Raw genomic sequence first — 10,329 nt, 5'->3', positions numbered from 1 at the left:
TTTTCTGAGATTCTTTTACTGCAAAGTAAGATATTATTCTCAGATCTAACTATAATGTCACTATGTCACCTATATATCATAAATAAATATATATATATATAGATAGATATATATGTGTGTGTCAGTGACTAACATTTTGAACTAAAATTATGTTTTAAAACTAAAAAACACAGAAATTCACAGGTTATAATAAGCTACCTACAACTTATATTAATACATGTCATGAGTGATGTACTATGTAAGTGTGAGAAGCAGGGCGGGGACACTATAAGACACTGTAACTGGTGAATTTCTGTGTTTTCTTTTTAGTTTAAAATGTTATGTTATCACTAACATAGTCACCTAACTACCTTAAGTTTTGTTTTTTCACCCCCTCCAAACGGTTTTGGCCCTGAGGACCCATCCTCCTAGAAGCATACTCCTCAACCTGGGTACCCACTAATGAATATGCCACACACAGAGCTACGTAGTACACGTCTTTATTTGTCTGTGTGTGCCCACAAACTCAACATACTAAACCTGCATTCACTTCACCACATTCGAACATCTGCGTCATCACTCTACGGAGTCTTTCAGGAGCCAAAAGGGTTCACACAGTCATGTGACACACACCTCCCCTGTTAAAAAAAATACAACACATAGACAATTATAACTCTTAAATAAGCCCTATTGGTGCTTTGATGACTCGTCCTAATTGTGTCTTTCGAAACTGACAAACAGCAATAGGGGTGACCATGATCGACTTTGGCAATGTATGAGCAATAGAAGTCTGGGGTTTTCCGATTGTCTGTTCTGAACCAGTCTCTACATTGTCATCAGCATCTGACGAGCATTGAGCCACATGTCTGAAATGTGACATAATTCCCAAGATGCTGGGCAACCACCATGTGCCCTTTGCTGGTTATGCCATGTAATGGCTCGGCATCGAATGGAGTATCAGATTTACGTCTTCTTGGCTGACGTATGACCACTCAATCTCTTCTTGTGAAAACAATGTCCTTTGCATATCATCTCCAGTCTGGATAGGCCGTAATTTTCTTTTTACATTTCAAGTCCTTTCTATGGGTCTCTTCATCAGTTCTTGATCTTGTGATGGTCCACTGCGGTAACTTTGTCTTCATTGCTCTCCTAAACATCAATGTTGTAGGTCTTTCACCTGTGCTTGAGTGAGGAGTTGAAGGGTGAGTTTGCAGGGTAGAATTCAAGACAGTCTTGCGATCAAGCTTTACTAATGCAGCAGGCTGAACAGCTTTCTTTAACGTACACATGAAATGTTCAACAAGGCCATTGCCTGTTGCCAAAGAGGTGTGCTCTTCAGATGCTTCACATTAAACAGATTGAGAAAGTTTCTGAATTCTCAACATTTGGAAGATAAGCCATTGTCAGATTTTCAAATTGTAGGAATGCCCCATGTCACAGGCATGCCATCTAATCTCTCAATGACTCTTTCCTGGGTGAGAGGTGAGAGATATTCAATTAATAGGAAGTGAGAATATGCATCAACAATCACCATCAGGTGATGTCTATTGTCAAGTGGACCAAAAAAGTAAACAGTAATTCTTTCCCATGAATGCTTTGGCAACTCTGACATATTTAAGGGATGTAGAGTGGTTTTTGATGACAGGCAGTTGCATTGATGACAGGTCTTCAACTCTCTTTCAACTTGTTCATCGAGATGAGGAAACCTTGCTCGATCTCGGAGAGCTTGTTTAGTGCCAACAATTCGACGATGTCCTATATGGACCACTTTAGTTATGTGTTGTTGCAGACTCTTCAGAATGACAGTCCTTGAATGCCTCAGGATACTTCCTTCTTGTGTCATGGACAGTTAATCTTTGACACTTTTATACTTCTGGTATTCCCTGCCACTGGTAAGAGGTCGAGTCTGTTGGTTCCATGACTGATGTGATAATGTCTTCCAGTTTTAACATTACTACCTTGACTCACAGTAGGGACAATTTCTTACAACAAAATAGCAGCTGATGTGTTTGCCATCAGAGTGACATTTATGTTGGCCTCAGCTGTCTTTGATGGGGTATCTTGACCCTGAATAGGCACTGTGGAGAAGTATTCAGTAGGGTTTTGACCTCTCCCTGGAAGATGCACATTTGTTTAGATGTGTTCTTATAATTGTAGACTCCAATGTTCAATACGCAGAGGCGTCTTGGCTTTTGACTTGCCAAAGATGTCAGCAATGTGAAAGGTTTTCTGTATAGGAACACATGGAAATGTTCACACACCAAAACACTGCTAAGCTTTCTTTTTTAGGTTGTGAATCAGCACATTCAGTCTGTGACAAATGTTTGCTTGCATAAGCCACAATATTTCTTCAGACATTTGAGTATCCACTGTGCTGTTCAAGTATTGTGCCTAACCCAACTGGGCTATCATCAATAACAACTTCTGTATGTAGCTTTGGATCAAAATTTCCCATTCAGTAGAGTTTTCAATAGCTTGTTTGATTCCTTTAAAACGTTGCTCGCATTCATGTGAGTAATGAAATGAAACATTATTTTTTGTCAAATCTCTTAATGAAGCACTCACAGTGGCAAAGTTTTGTATATATCTTGAACAGTAACTGGCCATGCCAAGGAATTAATGTAACATGGAAGCATCATGTAGGGGACAGGCAGGGGACAATGTTTGTACTTTGGCTGAATCTGGTGCCATGCCCCCATCAGAAAAGATATGGCCAAAGAATTTTAGCTTTATCCTATTAAATTCACATTCCTCAGCATTTAGCATTGAACATGTATCAGCAAGCAATTGACACACTTGCCTGAGAGCTTTGTCTTGCTCTTTCTGTGTAGGCTCAGAACTAATATGTCATCCTTTTGGTTGAATGCATTTAAAACAGGCTGTTTGATATGTCTAATGACATGTTGAAAACTCTCTGCAGCTGATGGCACACTGAAACCTAGGGTCTGATTTAGAGCTTAGCAGATGGGGTTACTCAGTCACAAATATGATGGATATCCCTTCCGCCGTATTACGATTCCAGTTTATTCTGTGAAAATCGTAATACGGCGGATGGTATATCCATCTTGTTTGAGAAGGAGTAACCCGCCCACCAAACTCTATATCAGGCCCGTAGTCTTTTGTATCGAAACAGACTAATATGTGTAGAAAGGTTGTACTGTACCTGCAATTCTCTTCGCGTTTCAACATATGATATGTTTTATTTAAATCAAGGGAAGACAAGACCTTCACACCATTCAATTGTGTTATCATGTCAGCAGTGTGGGGACCAGAGTGTCGTTATCTTTCAATAGCCTTGTTCACTTGACGCATATCCACGCTTATGCATACAGCTCCTTCACTGTCCTTTTTTGGTAATACCACTATGAGAGAAACCCATGGCATTGGACCAGTAGAATGCTCAATGATATAAAGCTTAAGTAATGATTTGAGTTCCTTTTCAACAGCTTCCTGCAAATGAAATGCAACAACACGAACATCCTCATTAATGTGTAATTATACTTTCATAGTCCATGAAATAATGAAGGGAACTGATTTACTATTTTGTGATGAACATTCATATTGTAGTTCACTGATATCAGTCCCGTATCAGCAGCTGTGCTGAAGCTGAGTAAATAGGCACTTGACACCATACCTTGAAGTAGGTGAATGGGTGCTTGCACATTTGTTTTCTTGTGTTTCATAGTCACTACAAATGAACCTTTACTGTTCAAGGGTTTCGATGCAGCCCATGTGTACATTTTGGTTTTCAATGACATCAGTTGTGGTAATTGAAATAGTTCATTATATTTCTCCACAGACATAATATTTATTGGCATACCACTGAAAATGATAAAAGGTATGAAACAGCTGTTTATTTTCAGTGTAATCTTCTGAAAATGTTTGAATAACTGTTGTTTTTTCATGTCGACTTTTCTTTGTCTGGTACTTTTCTTCACATGCAGCCAGTTTAACGTGCACATTTGTCTGAGGTAAACACCGATATCATGCAATCATCTTCACTTTCACTTGATATTGACACTGAAAAACGATTTAACAATGATTTAGATGATGATCATCTTCATTTGGGGTTGATTTGTCTCAACTCATGTTGTCTCCATTTTATCTTCTCTCCATGACGCACTTTCCGTTTCCTTCACCTAGCAAACCATCACATAATAGTTCTCTTTACTACAGCCTTTGCAAATCTGTCCAATTGTGGGACATTTACCTTCATGAGGAAACGACAATCCACATCTGGAGCACAAATTCTTTTTCAGTGGAAACATCACCTGGTGTCCTTCAGCTTTGTGTTTTTGCTTGCTTTTCATGTTCAAGACTGACTGCTGACAGCCTCCATGTCAGAAGTTTGTAGATTGTCCCTCTTTTTAATTCTGGCAGCCATGAGAACTCACTCCAGACTAAGAGTTCCTCTCAGAATGTTTTGTCTGAATGAATCTGATAGACACCCATCAATAACTCTGAGACGTATTGCATCTTTGTTATTGAATTCATTGAATCTGCAGTGTTTTATGAGTGTATCCAGTCTATAAAAAAATTCATCTATGGTTTCACCAACTCTTTGTCATTCTTGACTGAAAATGTATCTTCCGTAATCTACATTGAACATTGGATTGAACTTGACATTCAAGGCTTCTTTAATTTGACAGTGCGTAACTTTGTAAGCTCACAGCATTTTCCTTATGACTTCTTTTACACCATCACCAGCAAGATTCTTGTGGTATTTGACAATCTTTTTGTTATCTGTCTCTTCTGGTGCATCAATGAGATCATAAAATGTCTCTATCCAGGCAGTCCATCTATTGCAAATATTTAGCTTTTTGGCAGTATAAAATGATGGGGCTGGTTTAAGGAAGGTGGCAATATTTATAATCGCTCACCAGATTGGCTGACATTGCAGCTGAAGCTTTTTCCGTCTCCACCTGCTGATCTTGGTGAATTGGTTCATGCACACCACCTCTGAGGGCTCTGGATCGTCTTGAACAGTCTGTAGAACTGTAACCTCTTTCCTGGTCTCTATTGGAGCCCTTCGCTTTATATAGACTTCTGGAGTTCTGCTGAGCCACCACATGGCAGCTTTGGTGGTGTGCCGGTTCAGGTATTGAACAGCACAGTAAGCACAACCCCTGTGCTGCTTCTTGGGTTTCTTCACCTGCCACTGGGGTTGCAGAGCTCCTCTGCTCAAGGCTCTGGTAATTGTAATGATGGTATGCTTGGTTATCAATTGTTCTGTCAACTAGTCCTCTTTTCTGTATCTGTTTATGGCCGCCTTCATCATTTTCATCCTATGCACTGTATAGCTTATATTGTGTAGTAGTGCTGTACTTTCTGTATGGCCTTGCTAGTAGTTTCTTAAGCAATGATGCATAGATGTCTCAGTGAAGCATTCTTTATCTACAAATGCTTCTCATCGGCTGGAGCTGCACTTTGACTTCACATTTCCAAACCTTTATCATTGGCACTTTGATGAAGGTACACGTGGCACACACAAGCAGTTTGCTTGGACCACTGCAAACTCTCTGGGAGAGCACTGTTGATCTTCAGGTTACGTCTGCCTTATCTCATCACCAGTTGTAGCGTCCTTCTCAACCTGGGTACCTACTAATGAATACACCACACATGTTGCTATGTATTACACGTCTTTGTTCGTCTGCGTGTAAATGCAAACTCAACATTCTAAACCTGCATTCACTTTGCCACGTTCTAACACTTGCGTCATCACTCTATGGAGTCTTTAAGGAGCCAAAAAAGTTCTGTAATGCACACTCACATAACACAACAGTTCTGGGCCTTTTGGAGGGGATGTTGGTCATTTGGCCCCTTTCCTCAGCCTCATTAGGTACTGGGGATTCCATCCCCCAGGGCCTTAAGTATTTTAAAATGGAAGGGGAACAAAGTGATCCTCCCTCCTCAGCCTTTAAAAGGTCCTAGGGACCCCACCCTCCGTGGTCATGTTTTTTAAGAGGAGGGGGGGGGGGTGACTGCCACCGGGTAATATATAGTGACTTACTTTAGGGTTTCATGAAAATGTCAGTTTAAATGTAAAATTTGAAAAACAGTTACATTCCCCAATTAGAAACAGATCCAGTAACTATAACATTCCCCCTCACCATGCACAGTGATGTCATCAAAGATGTCAGTTCAGTTGCCATTAGAGGTATTTTCGTTGACCTCATAGAACATGTCATGAGTGCTGTAATATGTGAGGACATAAGCAGAGCATTGCACGAGCACAAGTTATAGTTACTTGAGTTAATTGAAACTGTTAAATTTCTGTGGTTTGTTGAGTTAAAATGTTATGTTTCAACTGTCATTTTCACCTAACTATAATCTCACTGTAATCTTTAGTTATTTCTGTGAATTTCTGATTTTGTTAATGTAAATTAAGCTACTATTAACATGCCTACCTGTAACATCACTTTAAACTTTTTTTTAATTTAGGATTTTTGTAACTTAAGGTACTAATTTATTCAGATACCTAATGATGACAAACCCCACTGAGCACACCCTCTGGCCTTGTATAGGGTTGTCTGCAGGGCAGCCAAATCACCTAACCCCAAAGGATACTAACCCATAATTTATTTTATTGCTACCCCGATCCCGCAGGACTAACAGAGGAGTTCATTGGAGCCATGTTGCCTCCCATTGGACTCCTGCAGACGTCTAGTGGTCAGTGCTAGCTCATACAATATTCCCACGGGATTGTGATTTCCCCCAAAAAAATTACTTTATTTTTTTAGAAAACCTTCATCACAGGGTTTGAAGGTCATTGTTTGATTTTTTTCCCTTGATTTAGCGGTTTGTTTTTTAAAAACAAAAAAACTTTTGAAATGTTTGATGGCCAGCCACAGCTGACAATAATGTCAGCCATACCTTTCCTACATTGACAAGAACCATCAAGATGGTGCTTCCTATCAATGTTCAGAGCTGTCTGCAGGGTGGACAACTCTAAATCTGGTGGGTCGAGGTCTCTTAGGGTAATGTAGTTATTCTCTGCCATTCCAACTGAGTTATCTATGTCTAACTAGATCAGGCAGTTGGCAGTGACAACCTGAGTTTCATGGGGTAATGCTGCAGTTATCACTGAAATGTAGCATACGCAGCATGTTGCAAGTGGGCTCCACTGATTTAATGTGCCCAGATTTTTGCATTGCTTTTTGATCATCTGATTTTGGACTTTTTACTGCAGCTTACTCTCACTGATTGTGTTTCACCCACAGTAATCACAAGGCAAATGGACTGTGCATGTTCACCATCAATGTCTGCCTTTTAAGATAGAGCTGCTGTGACGCAACTAAGGTAAGGGGCACCTGAATGGGTTCACACACACGTACTGGCTGTACATGAGACTACCACCATGCGTAGCCCAGTATCTGTGCTCAGGTAGCCTGGCTCAAGGGTACTCTGTAGGGTAGATGTTGACCTGAGGTAGGCCTTATAATATTAGTAGCCACTCATAGGTTACGTCAGTGGAGCTCACTGGTTAATCAGCAGTGTCACTGTACTATACACATATGGGAAAATATGTTTTAAAGAGACATTTCGCTTCCATTAGATCTACAAAGTCCTGTAAGGTATGAAACTGGGGAAAAAACTGTGCGTCAAGTTTGACTATGCAGGTCCTAAGAACCTACATGTACACTTTATGGATCATCCAGAATTTTCATATTTCTCTGACTCAGTTCAGGATCAGATCTAGGCCTTTTGTCACCCTGCTCAGCCAAGTTAATTACTCTGCTCACCAGCAGAGGGAGCAAAGAGTCCCCTACACAAAGGAGTAATTAACAGTGCTTTGCTCAGTTTCTGAGGAGGAAAGCGTGAGAGAAGAGAATCTGCATCTGTTAATTAGCTGTCACACTGTACCAGGGCTGGGCCAGCCCAGGCAAACTGAACAAAGGAAAATGCCCAAACATCTGGAGCCAACAAAGGAGAGGGTTCCCCTTTGATGTTTTGGTAGGAATGTATGTGGCAGGGATGTCAGCTAGGAATGGAGCCAAGGTCCGCAGAGGAGACCACCACTTGACAGTGCCATCTTGAATTGTCCTAGCATGCCATGCAGGAGGGGTGCGACAGGGACAGAGGGGTGATGGGACACCCTAGGATTGAGCAGTGGTGTCTGGCCTCTAGGATTTTTCATCCCCATTTAAAAAGCACACAGGAGAGAAAGAGAGTTGGGCACTGGAAATGGATGACAGCAACAACATCTGCCTGTGAAGTGAGCTGCTTGTAGAGTTCGGGGTGGCTAGAGCTCAGCCCTAGGAGAAGAATGAGCTCACAACTGTCAAAATTGGCCCATTGGGACCCAAGTTATGCTCATTTAAAGATTCTTGACCTTTGTCTCCTGAGGGAAAATGGAGTGTGTGGGACTCTGCCTCTATTTTCAAAAATTGGCAGTTGTTGAAAGTACATTAATCTTAAATAAGACATGAATGGGGCCTAGGTAGGAATTAGTCTATTGACTCTAGTGACAATATGATAGCGTTATTTCTATGCTTTACTCTCATTGTCACAATTTTAATCTTGTCATGCTGTATCGTCCTGGTTATTGCAGCCCATGTTTTGCTATCTAAGATGCAGTCGCTTCATTAAAGCATTATTGAAACATATACTGCCTCTGATTGTCATTGTGTAAGTGAGACTAATGTAACTGAGAGAAACGGAAGAGACCTGAGTGACCACGGCTTCCCTGAGAAACCAGTTATGTCATGCGCTTGGCTGCCCAATCATCTTGCCCTTGGGTGGAGGTGAGGCACTGCTAGTTAGCCGGAGCAAAACCCAGATTGGAGCGACAGGTGTCACCTGTAGTGGATCAGACTCAGTCTCCCACACCGCAGGCGGTTCTGCAGCTCAATATCCAGTAGTCTCATTGGACTAATGAGAGCCTATGTGACACTGCGGAACAACAAAGCAAATGCATGGCGGGAACTGCTACTTAAAAATGTGCAGTTCAAGAGGGAGTGTCCAATAAGGCCCAGCTAGGCTCATTTGCCTATGTTTTGCTGCATGTAGTGGCCCGAGGATGTCAGGGGCACCACGAATGTTCACATGTTGTGGGGGCTGGGGGAGTGCAGCAATCCCTCCACCAACAAGATTTCAAAAGTGACCCATACATTTCAGCCTAGTTTTCAAGCCCTCCTAAGTCTGGAACATTTGTTCTATAGCCCAGACGTGCAGGGACCTCTAGTGGTTAGTTTTGTGGCTGCATGTTTTGGGGCCTATGATGGTTACAGAAAGGCATAGAATCATATAAGGTCAGTTTACAAAGATTTATTGTAAATGTATTGCTGACAGTGAGTTTTCATAAAAGGTTTGCAATGTTTTATTAATAATAATCATTACAGATTAAATAAGGTTACTTATATCAGTGATGATGGTTCATATAACATGTCACTTTTGGTCTTTTAAATGTGCTAGCCCTGACATCATTAGGACTATTTTATCCCCCCTTCCCCCTCCGATATGCTGACAACCATTTTGCAAAGGAGGGATGTACTGTATTATTTGTTTGGTGATCACCCTTTAGTGGTCAAATGTAATGTCACCAAAGGTATTTCTATCTGCCTGATTTGTAAATTAGGGCATAGTATTTAGTAGTGCATATGTAATAAATTCACTTTTCATTTTCCAAAGAAAAGCCACTGATTAGACAATGGCTTATTGAGTATTAATATTTCATGCCAGCGAATGGTGATTACTAGTCCACACCACGTCCCATGAGTAGGCCTTAGACTGTTCTGCTTTTCTACTCTGAGGGAGCCAAGTGTTACAATGGGGCCAAGGTTCCACAGATACTGGTACACCGATGAGGTACAAATCCATTAAAAGTCAAGTCCAATTCCAAATTGGGTGTATTTCAAATCATCTTTATTTTCGTTGGTGATATAAAACAAGGCAGACAACGTGTGTCGTTCACCTCATTAAAACTTCCTCAGAGCTGTAAAAAACATATATTATAACATATATCTGCATGCTCACATTAAAACGTACAAGAACATAAGTTCACATTTCTGAAATATAAGCAGACCATTTTACATAGACCATAAATGCCATATAATAGCCACATACAGACAGAGGGAACCGTCTTAACTAACCCCAAGTGCACCGCCCACATTTAAAAAAGATACTTTCACATATTTACAAATGCAATTAAAAACAAATTAAAAAACATGTGAGTGTAAGATGGATATTGCCCACACCATAAGAGATAAAGCATAGCAAGTCATAACCACATGTATAAACACATAACACCAACATATTTCATTTTCAATATCTTGTGTCAGCAGTATTGTATCAACCAATCTAACGTATGACAGTATGTTTTATTACACAATTGGTTTACTCATGAATAAA

Source organism: Pleurodeles waltl, chromosome 10 (genome assembly GCF_031143425.1).
Source record: "Pleurodeles waltl isolate 20211129_DDA chromosome 10, aPleWal1.hap1.20221129, whole genome shotgun sequence".
NCBI classification, from domain to species: domain Eukaryota; kingdom Metazoa; phylum Chordata; class Amphibia; order Caudata; family Salamandridae; genus Pleurodeles; species Pleurodeles waltl.
The sequence above is the reverse complement of the archived record's forward strand: the minus strand, read 5'-3'. Positions refer to the sequence as shown.